The sequence below is a fragment of the Trachurus japonicus genome, chromosome 22 (assembly GCF_045865225.1).
Source record: "Trachurus japonicus isolate A0001 chromosome 22, Traja_1.0".
Lineage (NCBI taxonomy): Eukaryota > Metazoa > Chordata > Actinopteri > Carangiformes > Carangidae > Trachurus > Trachurus japonicus.
In genome coordinates, this window is record NC_140928.1 from 3,405,060 (window position 1) to 3,428,116 (window position 23,057).

Sequence of the window (23,057 nt, forward strand, 5' to 3'; positions counted from 1 at the left end):
TTTGGGGAAAAGGGCAAAAGGAGCTGCAGCAGTCGACCCCATGCAAATGCCATGCAGAGCTGCAGCAGGAGGAGGAAGAGGAGGAGGAGGAAGAAGAGGCAGGTCAGTGGGTTTGTTCTGCTGCTGCTGCACAATTAAAAAAAGAAAACACACAAAATATAAAGTAATATAAAGAAGTGTGAAGTGGCAGCTCTTTAACACAGCTGGGGGGTAAAAACATCCTGGTTGTTAATGTCGGGAAAACTTAGTTGGATGATGGAGCCACTCCTGGATCTGACCCTCCATCCCTCCATCCATCCATCCATCCATCCATCCATGCATGCAAAGACGTGAAAACGGTTGAAAACTGGCAACCCAAACAACTTCACCGCGATCACAATGTGGAAAAACTGTGGAGTTTCTGACCTTAAAAGTGAAATTTTTAGTTTGCAGTGTTGCACCCATTAAAATGTTGCAATAAAATAAAAGAATCCATGTTAAAAAAGGCTCAAACTCTAACCACAGAAACCGGATGTGGTTAAGTTCGGGCTCTACGAGTTAGTTTAAGCTTGAATTGAATTAAATTAAAACCCAGTAGACATAATGTTGATGCGTCAAAGCAAAAACCCCGGCTAACATCCAACCACCACCACCCCGCGGGGGTCTGACACGGGTGGGGAGACTGGAGGGGTCGGTGGGTGGTGGGTGTTCATTTCTCCAGGGAATGTGGAGGATGAAAACCTGGCTCGGTTTTTAGTCTGGCTCGGCTCGGCTCGGCTCGGCTCGACTCGGCCCTGGTTACTCCGATAAAGGAGGAAGGAGGAGGAGAGAGAAAAAAGAGAAAAAATCCTCCTCCTTCTCCTTTCCCCCAATCCCGATTAGCCTCGCGTTAGCCTAGCACGGATAGTTAGCAGGCCAGCGTTAGTTAGCACGCACACCCCGGAGCTAACGATGTGGAGAGAAAGCGGGTTAGGCTGACACATTTTTATTTATTTAACAAACCTACAAACTGCGGCCCCCTCTTTTTACGCATTCACCACGTCCTGGTTTGGCTTGGCACGGCTCGGCTCGGCTCGGCTCGGTCCTAGTGCGGAGGTTGTTGGTGGTTATAGGTTTCGCCCATAGGAAGGGAAAAAGGAGTGGGTAAAGCTAAAGCTAAAGCTAATGAAGTCCCAGTTTCCCAGTTACAAACACACACACACACACATTCCCTCACCCACCTATTAACATGGTCGCTCCCTGATCCACATACCACGGAGAGGAGGAGGAGGAGGAGGAGCAGCAGGACCCGGAGAGACAAGCATTCCCACATTAACCAACAAAAAAAAAAAAAAAAAAAGGCAAGAAAACTCCCTTTTATTATACAATCCACAGTCCAGAGTCCAGAGGCAGGGTCCAGTCCAGGAAGTCGTGCTCCAGCAGCCAGGTGTCGGTTCGGTTCGGGTCTGGCTGTGTGGTCTGGTCTGGTCTGGTCTTCAGTGTATTTTGGTGTTGTCGGTGTGGTATGCAGCGCTGTAAGCCGAAACCTGCCTCTCTCTGCCTCTCTCTCTCTCTCTGGGCTCAGCTCCCTGCTCCCTGCTCCCTCCCTCTCAGCTGCACCGACTGTAATGGCGACTCTCTCTCTCTCTCTCTCTCTCTCTCTCTCTCTCTCTCTCTCTCTCCACTCCCCCTATCTCTCTTTCTATGTCGCTTTACCTTTCCATTCACACACTCACTCCCTCCCTCTCTCTAATATGTAAAGTTATTTTATTGCAGTGCAAAAAACAATATGGCATGGAAGTGAGAAATGCACCAACACTGTGGAGAGACTCTGTTATCCATTAAATCCATTAATAGGAAGATATATGATTATTGATTTCAGGTGCACACACACACACACACACACACACACACACACACACACACACACACACACACACGTGCACACAAAAAATAAAACTCTCTCTCTGTCTTTCATATGTAAAGTTATTTTAGTGCAAAAATATCACATGGACATGAGAAATGCACCAACACAGTGGAGAGACTCTGTTATACAATAAATCCATTAATAGGAAATTATATTATTGTATTATTATTGATTTCAGATACACACGTGCGCACACACACACACACACACACACAGTTGGCCTGGGATCAAAAAATAAACTCTCTTTCTTTCTCTCTCTAATATGTAAAGTTATGTTATTGCAGTGTAAAAAAAATATGACATGAAAGTGAGAAATGCACCAACACTGTGGAGACTCTGTTATCCATTAAATCCATTAATAGAAAGCTATATAATTATTGATTTCAGATACACACACACACACACACGCACACACACACACACACACACACGTGCACACAAAAAATAAAACTCTCTCTCTGTCTTTCATATGTAAAGTTATTTTAGTGCAAAAATATCACATGGACATGAGAAATGCACCAACACAGTGGAGAGACTCTGTTATACAATAAATCCATTAATAGGAAATTATATTATTGTATTATTATTGATTTCAGATACACACGTGCACACACACACACACACACACACACACACACACACACACACACACACACACATACACACAGACCTGGGATCAAAAAATAAACTCTCTTTCTTTCTCTCTCTAATATGTAAAGTTATGTTATTGCAGTGCAAAAAAAATATGGCATGGAAGTGAGAAATGCACCAACACAGTGGAGAGACTCTGTTATCCATTAAATCCATTAATAGAAAGCTATATAATTATTGATTTCAGATACACACACTCACACACACACACACACACACAAAACTCTCTCTCTGTCTTTCATATGTAAAGTTATTTTAGTGCAAAAATATCACATGGAGATGAGAAATGCACCAACACAGTGGAGAGACTCTGTTATACAATAAATCCATTAATAGGAAATTATATTATTGTATTATTATTGATTTCAGATACACACATGCACACGTGCACACACACACACACACACACATGCATGCATACGTGTGTGCGCACACACACACACACAGTTGGAGGCCTGGGAGCAAAAAATAAAACTCTCTTTCTTTCTCTCTCTAATATGTAAAGTTATTTTATTGCAGTGCAAAAATATGGCATGAAAGTGAGAAATGCACCAACACTGTGGAGAGACTCTTTTATACAATAAATCCATTAATAGGAAATTATATTATTATATTATTATTGATTTCAGATACACACATGCACATGTGCGCGCACACACACACACACACACACACTTGGAGGCTTGGGGGCAAAAAATGATGTTATTAAATGTTATTGGTGCCCTATTGACCCCAGACTGTGCATGGAAGCTTACCCCCCACCGCCCTCCCCTCTCCCAATCCAATAATCAATAGTTATTTCGTTAGGTAATAGTTAATAGTCTGTGGATATAAAAATTGATTATAGCAACAATTGTGGTAACTAAAGCCTAATGTTTTTAAAGCTGTGAGATACCAGGTCCTGGATCAGCACAATAACTAATATGCACCATGGTCAGTTAAACTGGTTGATTAAGAAAGGGATTTATGGTTAGGTTTGATTATTTATCAATAATTAAAAAAAAAAATCCATTCACACTCCACCCCCAGACTGTACATGGAAGTTTAATAATTTCCCTTGTCATCCAATAACCAATTATACTTTTAAAGCTTTGAGATACATCCTGGATCAGCATTAATGTGCACCATAGTCCGGTTTATTGATACAGAGGTGAACTGGTTGATTAAGAAAGGTATTGATGTTAGGTTTGATTAGAATCTGTGCTGATTCAGAGCAATGGGGTTGAATATGGACTAAACCAACATGATAACATTTGAATACTGAGAATTATGTTTTATATATTTAATCCCATGTGCACCAAGCTGATATCTGTTATTTAACCATTTATAGCTGGACTTCATGAGTCTCATCTTGTTTTTCTGTTAAACTTTCTATGCAGAGTTTTGTTTAGTCAAATAAAAGCAGATACTGATTTATGACATTTGGTTGATTCACAAAGATTAAAGTTGGTTATTTACATATTGTTATGAAACGTGTGGAGCGGCTTGTTTACCTGCAGATAAGAAAACAAGCTCTTTATGGAGATAAGCTGTCAAGTCGACTGAACAGTAGAGTTCATTTAAGAGACGAACCAACCAAAACTTCAATATCATTAGGCCTTATAGCAGATAATGAGAGACGTTTTGAACAATAAATATAACACTGCAGGCTCAGAGGAGGACAGAGGACGGACCATGTGTCAAAGTTGATGTTTATTATACTTATAGTGATAAAAAACATTTATGGCTTATTTGCATTTAATCAAATTACACCAGCAGGTGCAACCTCGCTGACCTCCAACCTGGTTCAAAACAAGTCACTGTATCTTAATATTGCTTATTTCTCAATGCGGATCCAATGTAAACCATCTTATTTTAGCAGATTTCTATCTTCTATCTTCGTCTTTGTGTCTCCTCTGATGCTCTTTTCTTGTTTCCCCTCGTGTCTTATTATTATTGTAGAAAAAAAAAAAACTCTTTGAAATACATTTCTATGCAAATAAACACATCGTCGCGCCTTTTGACCCCTACTGTCTGTGCATTATGTCTGAATTAATGAAGTCATTAGTAATTTGTTTGTGGCAGCTTGATTAAACACTAATTTACATAGTGAACCCACAACACACACACACGCACACACTAATAAAACTGTGGAAACTGAGATTTCTATGCACAAGATGATGCCGATGTTCATGTGATTTATGTGCTTTATTATACATGCTTGCACATTAACATATATCACTATATAAACTGTATATAATAATAATGGATTACATTTATATAGCGCTTTTCTATTGATACCCGATACCCAAAGCATGTACAGTAATCATTATTCATTCAAACCACATTCACACATTATATAATATTATATATAGAAGACCTAGAAAGGGTGAAGCAGACTGATAAATACACCAACGGCTCTGTTTTCTGCAGTTTTATTCCATGTTTGCAAAACAATGATAAGTTAATTAAATGACCACAGTGGAGCTGGAGCCTTCAGGCAGTTTCCCTTGTTGCGTGATTATTAATTCAGTCTTAGTTTAGGAAATATTCAAACTTTTGTTTGTTTCAGAATCAGAATCGACTTAACTGTATTTGCCCAAAACATAAGAAATGTATTAATAATAAGGATTGTTTTTGTTTCCTTTCAAAATATCTTCCACTATAACTCAGCGTCATGCATATGCTTAAAGGGATAGTTCAGTAACATTTTGGCAAATTGGCCTATTGCCGTAATCGCTATAGTCATAGCAGTAGGTTCGTTACCTTTAATTGTCGGTGCAAGCTATTTTTAGAACGGCGGAGCAGAGCCGTGAGCTGCTCAGAGCTACGCTACGGAGGCTCATGGGATTTCTTGGTTTCCCTCATCAAACTCATCAAATACACAATCCAACAACTCCACAACGCTCTGGTGGACAAGTTGTGAGCTGCACATTCACCACGCTATGAGATAATAACACGTTACCAGACAGAGTTGTTTTAGGGGTATATTCAGAAACTGCTTGATGAAAAACTGTCCCTGAAGGCAACACGCATCAGCGGTTTTGCATGAATTTCCCTCTAAAACAACTCTGTCTGGTAACGTTCTGTTATTATCTCATAGCGTGGTGAATGTGCAGCTCACAACTTGTCCACCAGAGCGTTGTGGAGTTGTTGGATTGTGTATTTGATGAGTTTGATGAGGGAAACCAAGAAATCCCATGAGCCTCCGTAGCGTAGCTCTGAGCAGCTCACGGCTCTGCTCCGCCGTTCTAAAAACAGCTTGCACCGACAATTAAGGTAACAAACCTACTGCTATGACTATAGGGATTATGGCAATGGGCCAATTTGCCAAAATGTTGAACTATCCCTTTAATGCTTATATGTGTTTACATTTCTACATGATAATATTATATTTTGAGGAGAAAAACCTTCATATTCAGTCTTAACTAACACTTTCAACACACTGGAACATGTATAATCACATTCATCAACAGATTAAAATCAGCTTATCTACTGATTGTTTCAGTTTCAACAGGAAGAGAAAAACAACTCTGCTGCCAAAGTATCAGATCAAGGATAAAATCAGAGAACACACAGTAATAACAGGTGTGAATATTGAGATGTAGACGCCCTATATGCAGGATAAAGGCATTAATACTCACAGCAACACACAGGCATCTTACACACTGTGTGATATTACATCATGTTACATGCGGAGCTCCTCCTCATTGTGTGGGAACGTCTCTCTGATCCTGTTTTTTGTAAATGTTTGTTTGTGTCTCCATCTTTATTCTGATTCATTTCAATCATCCTCCTCCCTGGCACAGATATGAACAGAGCTGCTGCTGCTGCTGCTGCTGCCAAAAAGCATCTAAACACAAATTAAAATCTCGTTCTTTCTCGCTCCCTCATTCTCTCGGTGACGTAATTACGACAGGGGATTTTTGTTTCAGTATAAAACGCCTGGGGCGGAAAATGTGCAGGTTTATTTTATTTTTTTCCATAAATGTTGTATCTTTTCCTTCTTAAAAATACAGAAAACTCAAATATTTTGTCAGTTACTATAAAGTCCGTCTGTCTCATATCGTCCGTGGATCTTCTGCTCGATGAGAAAGTTAATAAAAGCAACATTTTCTGCGATGAACCAGTCACAATATTGACAGTAATGAAAAGAAACGCTGCAGACACTGTTAGATAATGGAGGGGCCGTGGGTTTGCACAAAGGAGTCCGCAGTGAAAATCCTTCATTTATATTTCAGTTGTTCTGGGCTGGGGGATCAATATGGGCTGCTGCTGCTGCTGCTGCTGCTGCTGCTGCTGCTGCTGCTGCTGCTGCTGCTGGTTCCAGTGGATTCCCTCGAGTGCAATGCTGCGTTAATGAGCCTCAGAGCTCAGACAGAATACACTCACCCAGAAAAGAGTGAACGGACTCAGTGGGGATGTGGTCGGAAATCTAAAATTAACCCGGTGCAGGATGGAAATTAAAGGATACACGTACATCAAGCGATCATGTTGTAAAAGCTGACACTTTTCTGGTGAAAGCTCCAATCAGAGTGAGTTAATAAGAACAGATATTTGGTGCTTCTTCCTTTCTTTCTTTCTTTCTTTCTTTCTTTCTTTCTTTCTTTCTTTCTTTCTTTCTTGGAGACACAGTTTTTACTCAGGTGATGTAACGGTCCCTCGGGATGCGGTGGAGGAACAGACCAATCTGTATAATCAACACGTTCTCACTCCCAGTGCGTCAACCCCCTGACGAACGGTCACTGTCCCTCCTCGTCACATGCCTGACTCATTAGGTACCCGTTTTTCGTCATGAGGTGACGAGCGGGGATTTCAATTCATTCCAATGCAACCCCCTTCGCGGCGATATGTGACGCTCAGAGTAAAGTGATCCAGCCGACCGGACGCGGCGCTGAACGACGCACTGAGCTGAAAAACTTTTTTTCCCCTTTGAAGCTTTATTGAACCTGGTGTGTCTGACATAGCTTTCATCCAAGCCGTCATTTTGGTTATTATTTATTTACTGATCTTGGCGTTGGTGCAGAATAATAAACAAACAAACAAACAAACAAATAAATAAATTACATCCTTGTCGGAAGACCAGACGGGGTGGGGGTGTGTAATAAATAAATAAAGAAATAAATATTTTTGTCCCGTGCGTAATTGTCAAGATCCGCATTTCGATTAAACTCGCCTTTCTTCTTTTGTACGAGTTGTTGGACGACTGCATTTTCATTTTATTTACTTATTTCCCTGTCCTAAGTCATTTTCATGGATACACAGTTGAACATATTGTCATTTTACCCTCGGCATTTTCCCCTCACTTTGCTGAATATCTGTTGATTCATGTCATAAACACGTTTTGTTCATTAAAAATATGTGGTGTTTATTAAAAATATGTTGTTCATTCAAATCGGTTGTTGTTCATTGCAGAACAATAGAATATTAATACGGTGATTTATATACAGATATTGATCGCGCAGTGTGACCACAATCACTACGCACGGAGGCGTGAGGGACATTTGAAACAGCTGTATCAATCGTCCCTGCAGCGACTACTGACACTTCAACCTGTTTTGGCTCTAAACTTCAAAACTATGACATTGCATAGTTTAGGACCTGTTTATGTACGAATTCATCTGTTGTTAGGTCATATTATTATTGCATGAAACACACAATACAACTTTTGATCACAAAAAAACTACCGCACGTAACATTTTACTTTCCGTAGTAAAAAAAAACAGGTTCGCGCTAATAACTTTTGAATGGCGTGACGTAATTTCACAAGCTTTCCCAGGATTGGTCGGTGTTGAGTGCTGAACTAGAGGATGTGACGTCATTGCAACGGCGCCACCATAGACTGCGACACTGCCATCTACGGCGTCTGGACGGAACTACAACACCTTAACAGTGTGTTTGTGATCATGAGGAGTGGAAATTAAGCCATGTTGATTTAATTCAACAGCATGTGAATAAACAGTGAGGAATCAGAACAGTTAGACAGCTCTTTTTCAACAAAGTCCAAATAATTCAAGTAACTCAAGTCATATAGGCCTTTTTTTTTTTAATTGCAGAAAACAACATTTCTCCCCCCTTCTCCCTCCTCCCGCCCAGGAACCTTAGTTTATAATATAGTGTAGAATGAACCCGTCCACTGTAGTAATGTTTATGCACAACTGCACCATTTTAGCCAGCTCCTTTATTTCTGGTTTTACATTGGACAAACTGATTAAGGCTCCATTTTCAGGAGACACAGCTATTCTTTAATAACTTCCACATTCGTTGGGTTACGTTCAGAGGTTTATCAGGGCAGGGCCTAGGGTCATCCAGTGTTAGCAATTACAGACCCATCTGACCTTCACAGGGGTCACAGGTCAACTTTTCATGTGAAATTTGACGATTTTTGCTATCAATTCAGGCATAAAACACCAATACTTGGAGCTGGGAAGCTGAAATCTTTAGATTCTAGTCCAGACCTTGGAGCAGATTGACGGTGCCAAATATCAGAGCTCTGCTCCACTCGGAAGTGTCCAAAATGGCCAAAAAGCAGTGTTCATTTCTAATCCCCCATTGTGTACAAGACTAAATTCAACAGATAGTCTTTAATAACTTCCACATGCTTTGAGCTGGAAGTCTGAAAGTTTCAGGGTTTTGTCAGGGGCCTAGGGCCACCCATTATCTGCAATTTCAGACCAATCCCACATTCAGAAGGGGTCAAAGGTCAAGGTTTAGTGTGAAATTTGACGATTTTTGCTATCAATTCAGGCATAAAACACCAATACTTTGAGCTGGGAAGCTGAAATCTTTAGATTCTAGTCCAGACCTTGGAGCAGATTGAAGATCAGAGCTGTGCTCCACTCAGAAGTGTCCAAAATGGCCATGGTAAGTGTCAAAGGTCACAGGGGTCAAACATCAAAGTTAATCCTAACAAAACACACACGCTTTAAGTAATCATCATGAAATTTAGATGAGTTGTATATCAGAGAGTCCTCTATCATTATATTGTATTCCCATTGCTCTGGGGGCCACGGGGGGCCCCTGGGGGCCACTTCGCTTTCCCATGCTCTCATAGATTTGGGTGTCGGGTCAGTGGATAAGGGCCTCACAATGAGTCCACAGGCCAAGTTTCAAGTGATTCGGTTGGTTTCTATGGAAACAGCGGCCTCCTGGAGACAGAGGAATGCGGCTGTTTGAAGCCCCGCCTCTCGAAAAGTAATGGCTCAATCAGGACCGAACGCACATCAACGCGTTCGTCTTGGGCCCCCGGAACCACTGATATCAAATTCAGAACTGTACGACTTTTAGAAATATATTTCATCCATTTCAGCTTTTCAGATTCAGAGCCTCTCAGACTTAATGCCTGAGAGACCTTCTGAGTCAGAAAAGCTGAAATGGATGAAATATATTTCTAAAAGTCGTACAGTTCTGAATTTGATATCAGTGGTTCCGGGGGCCCAAGACGAACGCGTTGATGTGCGTTCGGTCCTGATTGAGCCATTACTTTTCGAGAGGCGGGGCTTCAAACAGCCGCATTCCTCTGTCTCCAGGAGGCCGCTGTTTCCATAGAAACCAACCGAATCACTTGAAACTTGGCCTGTGGACTCATTGTGAGGCCCTTATCCACTGACCCGACACCCAAATCTGTGAGAGCATGGGAAAGCGAAGTGGCCCCCAGGGGCCCCCCGTGGCCCCCAGAGCAATGGGAATACAATATAATGATAGAGGACTCTCTGATATACAACTCATCTAAATTTCATGATGATTACTTAAAGCGTGTGTGTTTTGTTAGGATTAACTTTGATGTTTGACCCCTGTGACCTTTGACACTTACCATGGCCATTTTGGACACTTCTGAGTGGAGCACAGCTCTGATCTTCAATCTGCTCCAAGGTCTGGACTAGAATCTAAAGATTTCAGCTTCCCAGCTCCAAGTATTGGTGTTTTATGCCTGAATTGATAGCAAAAATCGTCAAATTTCACATGAAAAGTTGACCTGTGACCCCTGTGAAGGTCAGATGGGTCTGTAATTGCTAACACTGGATGACCCTAGGCCCTGCCCTGATAAACCTCTGAACGTAACCCAACGAATGTGGAAGTTATTAAAGAATAGCTGTGTCTCCTGAAAATGGAGCCTTAATCAGTTTGTCCAATGTAAAACCAGAAATAAAGGAGCTGGCTAAAATGGTGCAGTTGTGCATAAACATTACTACAGTGGACGGGTTCATTCTACACTATATTATAAACTAAGGTTCCTGGGCGGGAGGAGGGAGAAGGGGGGAGAAATGTTGTTTTCTGCAATTAAAAAAAAAAAGGCCTATATGACTTGAGTTACTTGAATTATTTGGACTTTGTTGAAAAAGAGCTGTCTAACTGTTCTGATTCCTCACTGTTTATTCACATGCTGTTGAATTAAATCAACATGGCTTAATTTCCACTCCTCATGATCACAAACACACTGTTAAGGTGTTGTAGTTCCGTCCAGACGCCGTAGATGGCAGTGTCGCAGTCTATGGTGGCGCCGTTGCAATGACGTCACATCCTCTAGTTCAGCACTCAACACCGACCAATCCTGGGAAAGCTTGTGAAATTACGTCACGCCATTCAAAAGTTATTAGCGCGAACCTGTTTTTTTTTACTACGGAAAGTAAAATGTTACGTGCGGTAGTTTTTTTGTGATCAAAAGTTGTATTGTGTGTTTCATGCAATAATAATATGACCTAACAACAGATGAATTCGTACATAAACAGGTCCTAAACTATGCAATGTCATAGTTTTGAAGTTTAGAGCCAAAACAGGTTGAAGTGTCAGTAGTCGCTGCAGGGACGATTGATACAGCTGTTTCAAATGTCCCTCACGCCTCCGTGCGTAGTGATTGTGGTCACACTGCGCGATCAATATCTGTATATAAATCACCGTATTAATATTCTATTGTTCTGCAATGAACAACAACCGATTTGAATGAACAACATATTTTTAATAAACACCACATATTTTTAATGAACAAAACGTGTTTATGACATGAATCAACAGATATTCAGCAAAGTGAGGGGAAAATGCCGAGGGTAAAATGACAATATGTTCAACTGTGTATCCATGAAAATGACTTAGGACAGGGAAATAAGTAAATAAAATGAAAATGCAGTCGTCCAACAACTCGTACAAAAGAAGAAAGGCGAGTTTAATCGAAATGCGGATCTTGACAATTACGCACGGGACAAAAATATTTATTTCTTTATTTATTTATTACACACCCCCACCCCGTCTGGTCTTCCGACAAGGATGTAATTTATTTATTTGTTTGTTTGTTTGTTTGTTTATTATTCTGCACCAACGCCAAGATCAGTAAATAAATAATAACCAAAATGACGGCTTGGATGAAAGCTATGTCAGACACACCAGGTTCAATAAAGCTTCAAAGGGGAAAAAAAGTTTTTCAGCTCAGTGCGTCGTTCAGCGCCGCGTCCGGTCGGCTGGATCACTTTACTCTGAGCGTCACATATCGCCGCGAAGGGGGTTGCATTGGAATGAATTGAAATCCCCGCTCGTCACCTCATGACGAAAAACGGGTACCTAATGAGTCAGGCATGTGACGAGGAGGGACAGTGACCGTTCGTCAGGGGGTTGACGCACTGGGAGTGAGAACGTGTTGGTATAATGGAAGCAGCTCAGATGAGTCGGAGACAGGTGTGGGCTGAATGGCTGCAATCACACGGCAGTTTGCATCAAAATGCCAATGACTCACTGACAAAAAAATGATAATGCATGTGTTTTTTTTTCACGTGTGTGTGTGTGTGTTCAGGCTGAGTGCATTTTGGTTAACAGATGTTATAGCTTCACTTCTCCCTGCAACGCAAAACACACAAAGTCGACTCAATGCTGCCTTGATGACCGACCTGTGGGTCGTACATCAACTTTACCTCGTGCACAGATTTCCATATAGTCACCTCTGATTCTGCTGCTATTAAAGAGGAACCGTACCTTAATTGACCAGCTCCAGAGTCCTAGTTCTGGTTAAATCAATGACTTGTAACTAGTTCCAGGGAGAATGGAGGCTCTCTGCCTTCCACCTAGCGTCTCTTGGCTGAAAACCAACCTTGTAAGATCAGAGCCTCCGAGACTGAAGGACATTATTTTTTAGTCAATGTATATGTTCAAATTAGAGCCAATGGCGTGAATTTGTGGAAATATTGTTGAGAAAATTCTGGAAAAAAGGCTTTCTTAGAAAAAAGTGATAAAAATGTTCAAATAAAGAAGTTTTTTTTTAATTCTAGAAAAAAAGTGGTTAGAAATCAATAAAAAAAAAAAGTAAAATATTTTCTCAAATTTCTCAAAAAAGGGGTAAAATTTTCAAAAGGTTTTTTTTTTTTTTTAAATCTAGAAGAAATTGGTAAAATGTCTAAAAAAAAAATGTTAAAGAAAAATCTAGAAAAAGTGGTTAAATTTCTATTTCAAAAAAAGTAAAATATTTTCTCGAAAAAAGTGGTAAAGTTAATGGTTACATTTCTAAAATAAACTTAAATAAAAAAACTAATAAAATGAAAAAAAGTGGTAAAATTTCAAGAAAAAGTTGGGGACCCCTTTGAACCCTCTCAATGACGCCACTTTGAGAACCATTGAAATCAATGCCTTGTAACTAGTTCCAGGGAGAATGGAGCGTCTCTTGGCTGAAAACCAACCTTGTAAGATCAGAGCCTCCGACCCGGTGTCCCAGCTCTCGTCTCCATGGCGACACCGCCACACAAACGTAACGCGCTAACCCGTAACCCGTAATCTCTTGTTGATGACAGATAAGACTACACAGATATACACATGGTAACATGGTAGATGATAAATAACCTTATCCACCGCTCCATGGATTGAAAACAAGTGCACATGGAGGAGAGGAGGGTTAGCAACACAGAGGAGAAGAGACAGACAAGACTTGGACAGTTAATCTTTAAGACAAGAAAATATTTCTCCCAAATTTACATTTTCTAACTTTTAAAGGGACAACGAGGAGTTTTGGAAAGCGTAGCGTGGCGAAGTGTTTTCATACTACATTTACCATGAGCCTCCGCACGCACGGTGAAATTCTTGGACCGGCACAGGACGGACGTCTTGCCAAGAATGTTTTCATTAATCAAGAATTAAAGTCAGAGGTTCGAAGACGATCAGATACCGTCGTAGTTCCGACCATAAACGGCGATTCGGCGGCGTTATTCTCATGACCCGCCGGGCAGCGTCCGCAAAACCGAAAGTAAGGAAACGCTGGTCGGCTCGCCCAGCATTTCCGCCACCACTAATAAGAACAAAACAATTAACGATAGAGACAAAACGATATATTTTCATCGAAAATGGAGCCATTAACAAGTGTGGGTAACGTAGATTCATCCACATTAATATGAGACTTTTTTATTGTCGCGGAATTTTTCGTTCTGCCGACGGAGAAACTCCTCGTTGTCCCTTTAAACAGAACAAAAACCTCCATAAAGGCAACACATTCATGTACGGAATTTAAAATTGTGCTCCATTACACGTTAAAGTGCAGTAGGTTTGAAAGACCTTTGACACTGCATCAGAAAAACTACGATTACAACAGTAACCGTCATCTCCTGCTGCATCTGCATCAACCAGGAGGAAGAAGAGCGATGGAGAAAAGTTGGGGGAGGAAAAAAAAAGCAAATCCCTGGTGATCATTTTGACAGCAGATATACCGATAATAATAATTGCAGCAGTGACAGCAGGAACTTTCCAGAGTTAGTGTACTGTAAAGTCCTGCTCATATTGGACTTTGTGAATCATGCCTCATGTCCCAGCAGATTCTGAATCAACACAGGCCCACAGTGTTGTTTCAACGTGAACTCTGCCTGAATGTTAGTCACTGAGAAAAGGTGCAAAAAGGCTCCAGATCCAGAATGTGGTGCAACGCCATCTGCTTCATGACCTCCAGACGCCTGCAGCAGCGAAAGAATGAAACCCTTTTTTTTCTTCTTTGTTTTATTTAGTGTTGATCCATAAGAAGATAATGTTTGTGGTTTAAAGAACCACAAACCAGCAGATTGGCCGACTGTTTTCTGACTGATCCAATAAAAACAGAGCAGATTTCAGGATAAAACACTCAGAGAAACCAAGTCCTACTAGTTGTTGGATGGTGTGTGCAGTGATAAGGGGGCGGGGCTTTGTTGTGACATCACAAAGTGACAGGAAGTCCTGACGGCTGGTTTTAAGGCTCAGTTTCTGAATACAGGCTGTGTGCATTTCTCTGTGGACTGAGGCTTTGATACTTTCACAGTATTAATATAGAACCTAGAGCTGCTTTATAATCACACTACACATGGACATCTACCTTTATACTGTATGGAGCTTTAATACAAACATCTACCTTTATACTGTATGGAGCTTTAATACAAACATCTACCTTTATACTGTATGGAGCTTTAATACAAACATCTACCTTTATACTGTATGGAGCTTTAATACAAACATCTACCTTTATACTGTATGGAGCTTTAACACAAACATCTACCTTTATACTGTATGGAGCTTTAACACAAACATCTACCTTTATACTGTATGGAGCTTTAACACAAACATCTACCTTTATACTGTATGGAGCTTTAATACAAACATCTACCTTTATACTGTATGGAGCTTTAACACAAACGTCTATACTTTTATACAGGAGCCATGTTGTGCATCATGCTGTTGTGTTGTAGCAGACAGCTTCACCTTTGAGCTCCTCGTTGACTCGTAATCAGCGTTTTTTTCTCCTCTAACTCAACATCGTCAAAGGGCTTTTTGAGAAATGCACTAAATCAACACGAAAGTAGAAGCTGCTGAGGAGGTCGACGTTTGTTGTGTGTGTGTGTGTGTGTGTTTTCTGAGGAGTTGTGTGTGCAGTGCAGTCGGTGGCTGCCACAGGCGACCCCTGCTGCAGGCGCTGCACCATCAGCACCTCCACATGGAATCTGCAGATGTTTCACTTTCTGTCAGCCTTTCATGTTTCACACCTTTCTGCTTTGTAGAAATCCTGACGGAGTGTTTTTAATTTTTTTCCCCCCCTCCTCTTTCCTCAGCATGCATCCACATCCTTCACTTCGCTCACTCTCTCACAAACTTTGTGCACTGTCAAAGTCAGCACGAGGGATGACTGCAGTAGCAGCAGCAGCAGGAACGGCCTGTGATTGGTAAAGAGATAGTTCAACATTTTGGCAAATTCTCCTATTGCTGTAATCCCTATAGTCATAGCAATTGGTTAATTACCTTTAATTATCGGTGCATGTTGTTTTGAGATCGGCGGGGCAGAGACGTGAGCTGCTGAGCTAATACAACGAAGGTGCACGGTACTTTCACCCTTCTCTCATCAAACTCATCAAATACACAATCCAACAACTCCAAAACGCTCTGGTGGACAAGTTGTGACCTGCACATTCACCACGCTATGAAATAATAACGTATAGTTGTGTAGGCCTAATATTATGACACACAAAGCAAATACTCTGAACTACTTGCGTTTTTGAAATCCCTCCAAGTTGTGTTCACTGAGCAGCTCACGTCTCTGCCCCGCCGATCTCAAAACAACATGCACCGATAATTACAGTAAAGGTGATGAACCTACTGCTTTGACTATGGTGAGAGGAGAATTTGCCAAAATGTTGAACTATCCCTTTAAGTTCCTCTGAGCAAAGTGCGACGCTGCAGCCGTGTTGCTAGAGGCAGGAAGTTCAACTCCTCAGCATCAGAGGAACAAAGTGTAGTTCCAGCAGAACCACAAGCTGCAGTTATTATGTGATTAAGGATAAATAAAACACAACAGGAACAGGAAGCAGCGACAACAACATAGTAAAAAAAAAGTTAAAAAAAGTTAAAAAAAAAGTGCCAGAGATGAGTTTTTCACCTGCTGTTTGCTGTGGATTTATTTTCTTCACATCATCAAACATAATGTTTTTAATTAATTACTGATTTTTCCACGTCGTGCTGCTTTAAAAAACGATTTGATAGAACTTTGATGAGTTTCTTTCCGCCCCACGGTGACGGAGATGTAAAACACACAGAGAGACAGAGACATGTAAAGACGTTCAGTCATTAATGTTGTAAATGTCACAGTCGCTGCTGAGGAGCAGAGGGAAAAAAAACTGACAGGTGCAAGAAATGAAGCTGGGGAAGCTTCATCTTCAGTGTGTGTGTGTGTGTGTGTGTGTGTGTGTGTGTGTGTGTGTGTGTGTGTTGGGGTTTGGAAACACCACCTGGACAGAGAAAAATGTAAATGTTTGGGTTTAAATATTTGAAAATGAAGCAAACAGAGTTAAATATTGCAAACAGTTTTCTGGATAAACACTATAGAACATAAATTGATTATTAATTATTCATGTTCCAGGCCCGAGTTGCCACTGACACTGACTATAACCTGGCTGCAAATATATTTCCCCATAACGGACGGAAAAGATTCTTTAAGCTGACGTCATACGATATGATTTTTATGATCATTCTTGGTCTTTTAATTATAAATATTAGTGATTGGTCAGCAACAAATAAAGACAGTCAAATGAGCAAATAACAAGATAATTTATTAACTTTTCTGGTGTTCATGAACATTTTACAGATGTTACACTGTGTAGTTTCATTCAAATAAATAATTAATTTCCATGTAATAAAATCCTTTTCATTGTTTTTAAATCAAAACATTTCTTCACAAAAGTCAGAATATTCACTCCCCTACATATTTATCATATCTGTCCATTTATTTATTTATCCCCACGTCTTGCATAGGAACATGTATTTTTTTATGTGTCACTGCAGCAGTTTAATGATGAAAACAGAACTAAAAATAACTGTATTATAGAGTTTAAACAGTTTTTGTTCACATTATCAAAGACATTTTATGATGTTTATCATCAGTTACCTCCACATCGCTCCACCATCCATCCAGCTGGAGAAACCTGGAAGAACCCACACAGGCTGAATCAGAGCCCTGGAACATGAGATCTGATGTTCAGTGAAGCGGTGCTGACTGATGCTGTTGTTGGTATGAAGGCTCTAATTACCTGGTGTGAAGTAAACAGTGTGTGTGTGTACATTTTATCTGACACGTTCAACTACAAGTTACTGTAAAGACTCAGGCTTTAACGTCTGAACTCTCCAGGTCTGGTGTCTCTAACCCTCCTCTCCTCCATGTGCATTTGTTAGAAATCAATCCATGGAGCGGTGGATAAGGTTATTTATCATCTACCATGTTACCACCATGTGTATATCTGTGTAGTCTTATCTGTCATCAACAAGAGATTACGGGTTACGGGTTAGTGCGTTACGTTTGTGTGGCGGTGTCGCCATGGAGACGAGAGCTGGGACACCGGGTCGGAGGCTCTGATCTTACAAGGTTGGTTTTCAGCCAAGAGACGCTCCATCCTCCCTGGAACTAGTTACAAGTCAATGATTTAACCAGAACTAGGACTCTGGAGCTGGTTAATTATGGTATAGTTCCTCTTTAAATAAAAACATGTGACAAGCTGAAAAGATTCAACGCACTGATAAAAATTCAGCCATCTCATACATATTTCAGATGTGTATGAATGAACTACTACCTGTCAAAGTCAATGCATGTTATTGCAACATGTTTTGACCTTTGACGCCACCCATAGTTTGAATCAAGTGCTGGTGCTGCAGTGAAATCTGTGACCCGTCAGATTTTGTGTTGCACATTTTCAGCATGAGTCTGTAGGAGAAAATATACACCTATATGTTGTGTTGATATAAATGATAGAGCCACGCCCCCTGACAGTCTTACAGAATCATTAACACACATGTGACAATCAAAGAGTTAATGTCAGATAACAGCATCTGCACAGAGGCTGTGTCAGAGAGGATGTGGTGCAGATGTGATGTGAAGACCAACGTGCAGAGCTGGTTTCATGAAACATCATCTGGACGTGTTGCTATTAAAAAATAAAACTCCTCTGGCTGCTCAAACAGCGAGAGAGTGAGCGAGATTTATCTGCTGATTTCCTGACTCGCTCTTCACCCTGAACTCTGCAGCAAGTGTGTGTGTGTATATATATGTGTGTGTATGTGTGTTTGACTGGAGCAATATGAAGATTATAAAACACCACAGCTCTGAAACAGCATCAATGACAGAAAGACACTTGTCCTCTTCCTCCTCTCCTCTTTCTCTGTCTCTTTTCTCCCTCTCTTGCACACATCATTCAAAAGTAACACTCTGGGGCTTATGAAAATGTATTTTATTTTTTTTTCTTCTTGGGAAAATCTCCTTAAAACCCACTCTGAACGTAAAGCCCCGAGGGTGAGAGAGCTTTGAAAAAGACATCAGATGGGCAGAGAGGACATCCTGTCCTCCCCTGCAGCTCTGCAGCAGCAGCAGCAGCAGCAGCAGCAGCAGCGCTGGTTGCTGCTTCACACTCTGCAGCCAGCTGCTGCTCCACCGGCAGGATTTCCCCTCACATCCTGATGTAATGTCCACTGCCACACACACACAAACACACATGCACTCAATTTACACACACTTATTTTTATGTCGATAAAAAAAAGCCAATATTTACAGAGGTAAATTCATGCAAAACCGCTGATGCGCGTTGCCTTCAGGGACAGTTTTTCATCAAGCAGTCTCTGTATTTCCCTCTGAAACAACTCTGTGTGGTAAAGTTGTGTTATTATCTCATAGCGTGGTGAATGTGCAGGTCACAACTTGTCCACCAGAGCGTTGTGGAGTTGTTGGATTGTGTATTTGATGAGTTTGATGAGGGAAACCAAGAAATCCCATGAGCCTCCGTAGCGTAGCTCTGAGCAGCTCACGGCTCTGCTCCGCCGTTCTAAAAATAGCTTGCACCGACAATTAAAGGTAACAAACCTACTGCTATGACTATAGGGATTATGGCAATAGGCTAATTTGCCAAGATGTTCAACTATCCCTTTAACTTGTCTGCAGGAAAGTGATGACACCTGCTCAGGAGCAGGATGCTAACGTCCTAACATCGTAGCAGCTGCGTTTATTGAACACGAGCTGCGATTTCTCTTCATTAAAACTCGTGTCATAACCTTCAAATCTGTGTGTGTGTGTGTGTGTCTGTGCCTGAGCTCTGAATACAACTCATGAGTTAATCCTTCATGAAGGCCTTTTTCACTCAGTCAGTCAGTCAGTCGGCCGGGCTCAGGCTCACTGAGGCTCAGGCTGAGGCGGCGGTGGCCCGGTCCAGTCTATTGTGTCTGGGTGTGTGTGTGCTCAGCTGGGATGTCTGTAACACTGAACCCCAGCAGGGAGAAGCAGGAAGCTGTTGGAGTATTTATACCTCCCACCACCTCCTCCTCCTCCTCCTCCTCCTCTCCAACAATACGGAGCTGTGAAGCGGCCAAGCCAAGTCCTGCAGGATTTCACACTGACTCACCACAAACCATCACAAGACTCGGGTTTGTTTGGATTCAACATTATTATGATGTGAACTCATCAGCTTTGTCTTTTCTTTTCCTCTGCTGGAAAATTCCACAAAGGTTTCATCATTTTTTACACCGTTAAAACGTCACTTTCCACTGTTTATACTAAACTGATTTTCCGATTTATTATTCTTTTTTTATTTAAAGGGACAACGAGGAGTTTCTATTTGGTTATAAAAAAGTCTCACGTTAATGTGGATGAATCTACGTTACCCACACTTGTTAATGGGCCCATTTTAGATAAATATATCGTTTTGTCTCTATCGTTATTTTGTTATTATTAGTGCAAAATAACAATAGAGACAAAACAATATTATTATTAAATTCTGGTCGAGCCGACCAGCGTTTCTTTACTTTCGGTTTCGTGGCGAGTCATGAGAATAACGCCGCCGAATCGCCGTTTATGGTGGGAACTACGACGGTATGTGATCGTCTTCCAACCTCTGACTTTAATTCTTGATGAATGAAAACATGAGTCTGTCTTGCGCCGGTCAAAGAATTTCACGGTGCGCGGAGGCTCATAAATGTAGTGTGGAAACGCTTTGCTTTTCCAAAACTCCTCGTTGTCCCTTTAAGACATTTTATAACAAAAAGTTGCGTTAAGTTCACTTTAATTTGAATTTGATTTATTATTATACTCACATGTTCATGTCCACTTTTTTTTATGTAAAAACGATTCAAATTCAACTCCAGTGCCCTGTCTTCACTCATTTTTAATGGAAGTTTGATGTTTTTTTTTAAACCAAGAAATTAAATCTTGAGCTTTTCCTGCCAAGTGAAGTGGTTTAAGGGTGAAAGTTTGGTCTTATGTCTTTTTGTTTTTTCTATAAAAATGCAGATACAAATTAAGTTAAATTCAAAGTTTCAAGGCATTTATTCAACATTCATGACTCACTAAGCAAACTGATTAAAGTTTGAACTGCAGCCACAGTAATATTAATGCTGGGAGGTTCACAGACGCTGTTTAATGTCCTGCTCCAAAAAAGAAGCTGGATCCATGAAATAATCATCATCATGTTCTCTGCTCTTTGATTTCTTCTTACGGGCGACTGACGGCTTTAAACTCCTGTCCTCTCAGAGACCCAGAGACCAAAAGACACAGGACTTCTCTGTAAACTGACAAATAAATCAGATTCTAATATAAAGAATATGTAGGATATGTGGGGCCTTAAAGGGATAGTTCAACATTTTGGCAAATTGGCCCATTGCCATAATCCCTATAGTCATAGCAGTAGGTTCGTTACCTTTAATTGTCGGTGCAAGCTATTTTTAGAACGGCGGAGCAGAGCCGTGAGCTGCTCAGAGCTACGCTACGGAGGCTCATGGGATTTCTTGGTTTCCCTCATCAAACTCATCAAATACACAATCCAACAACTCCACAACGCTCTGGTGGACAAGTTGTGACCTGCACATTCACCACGCTATGAGATAATAACACAACGTTACCAGACAGAGTTGTTTTAGAGGGAAATACAGAGACTGCTTGATGAAAAACTGTCCCTGAAGGCAACGTGCATCAGCTGTTTTCCATGAATTTCCCTCTAAAACAACTTGTCCACGTTGTGGAGTTGTTGGATTGTGTATTTGATGAGTTTGATGAGGGAAACCAAGAAATCCCATGAGCCTCCGTAGCGTAGCTCTGAGCAGCTCACGGCTCTGCTCCACCGTTCTAAAAATAGCTTGCACCGACGATTAAAGGTAACGAACCTACTGCTATGACTATAGGGATTATGGCAATGGGCCAATTTGCCATTAAGCTGAGTTTGTTTGGTTTATTAGAATGTCAGTATCACAGGATTCACATGGTATTGATCACATGGACTGTTAGCATTAACCTTTAACCTTTTGATCTCTCACTTTATTGTGTCCTCCAGAAACACTTACTGCTGTTGTTGTTGTGAGTTTCTGCAGTTCATATTTTGTGAAACTGATGTTTTAACATGTGTTTTCTTAAGCTGCAGTGAACTGAGCCCTCAGGGCCACCGTAGTACTGTAGAAAAGCTAGGGATATTAGTCATGAAAAACAGGTCCCACTCATCAAACCGATGGTGAAAAGTAAAACAGTTATTTTATTCTAACTATTAATCAAGAGTCTGTTGGATGGATTTAATGATGTGTTTTATCGGTCCATGTGTTCAGGCTGATAAAATACTTATTTAAAGTGAGACTCTGTTTCTCCTGCTGCAGCTTTGAAGAGTTAAAGGTCACCGGCAGCGTGAGTCCATCAGCTCCTTCTACACCTGTCAACCAGCCCCTGAGTGCAGCGGCACAGCGAGGCGCCCTGAAACCATCCGCCGCCGTCAGCAGAGCATCAGTAAGAAAAAAGAAAAAAAAAGCAGCAGCAGCATCAGCATCAGCCCCCTGCAGACGGCAAAGTACAGTAAAACCTCTCCCGCGGCCTCCTGATAGGAGCAGCAGGCGTTTCATCAGACGCTGCTGCCTCGCCACTTCCTCTCTTTGATCCCACAAACCCCTGCAGTCATATGCAAAGCAGGCTGGGAAGACGCCGCCGCCGCCACTGCCACTGCTCCCGCCGCCGCCGCCGCCATGCTGGGAGCCATCGCAACGTCGGCTACAGAGAGACGAGATGAGCAAAGAGTGGAGTAGACTCAGTTCTTCATTTCAGCTTTTTGCTTTTTGCTTTTTTTTCAGAGGTTAAAATCTGTCGGCAGCTTCACGCTGACGCACCGAGGCCGCGGATTATGCTGCCTTCATGTGCTATGGTACAGATGGTATTTTCCACTTGTGACCTGGTATTTACCAGTGCGTTGTGTTCATGTGCTTTTGTTGTTGTACAGAGAAAATAAAGATGGTGGACACACAGATTCAGACTTGTTACTTGGGTAAAATCATAGATATACACGTGCGACATCCACATGTATGGGGTAAAACAATCTTGGATTGCCGATCATCTCTTACAGCAAGAAGATGCATTTTCAAAACTCAAACTCAAACTGGCTATTTGGCTAGCTTTTTAAAGGCGTTGTCTTTACTGTACATGCAGGCATACATAAAGTGAATAGCTGCTAAGTGTTTTCTAAAGGCTTGCCTTGCTTACCATTAACAAATCTTGCGTTGCTCGTCGCCATGTTGAAAAGGTCAAAGGTTATTCTCATCTCGGCAGCTCGGGCATCAAAAA

At 41.2% G+C, this 23,057-nt stretch overlaps 1 protein-coding gene across 1 annotated transcript in view; it reads right to left on the reverse strand.

Moving 5' to 3' along the window:
- arhgap5 (Rho GTPase activating protein 5) overlaps positions 1-1,618 on the reverse strand; it is a 70,066-nt gene extending 68,448 nt beyond the window's left edge. The window contains exon 1 of the mRNA XM_085768275.1: positions 1,200-1,618. The gene's annotated coding sequence lies outside the window, so the exon portion shown is untranslated. The remainder of the gene's footprint in view (positions 1-1,199) is intronic.
- Between the last annotated feature and the right edge of the window lie 21,439 nt (positions 1,619-23,057).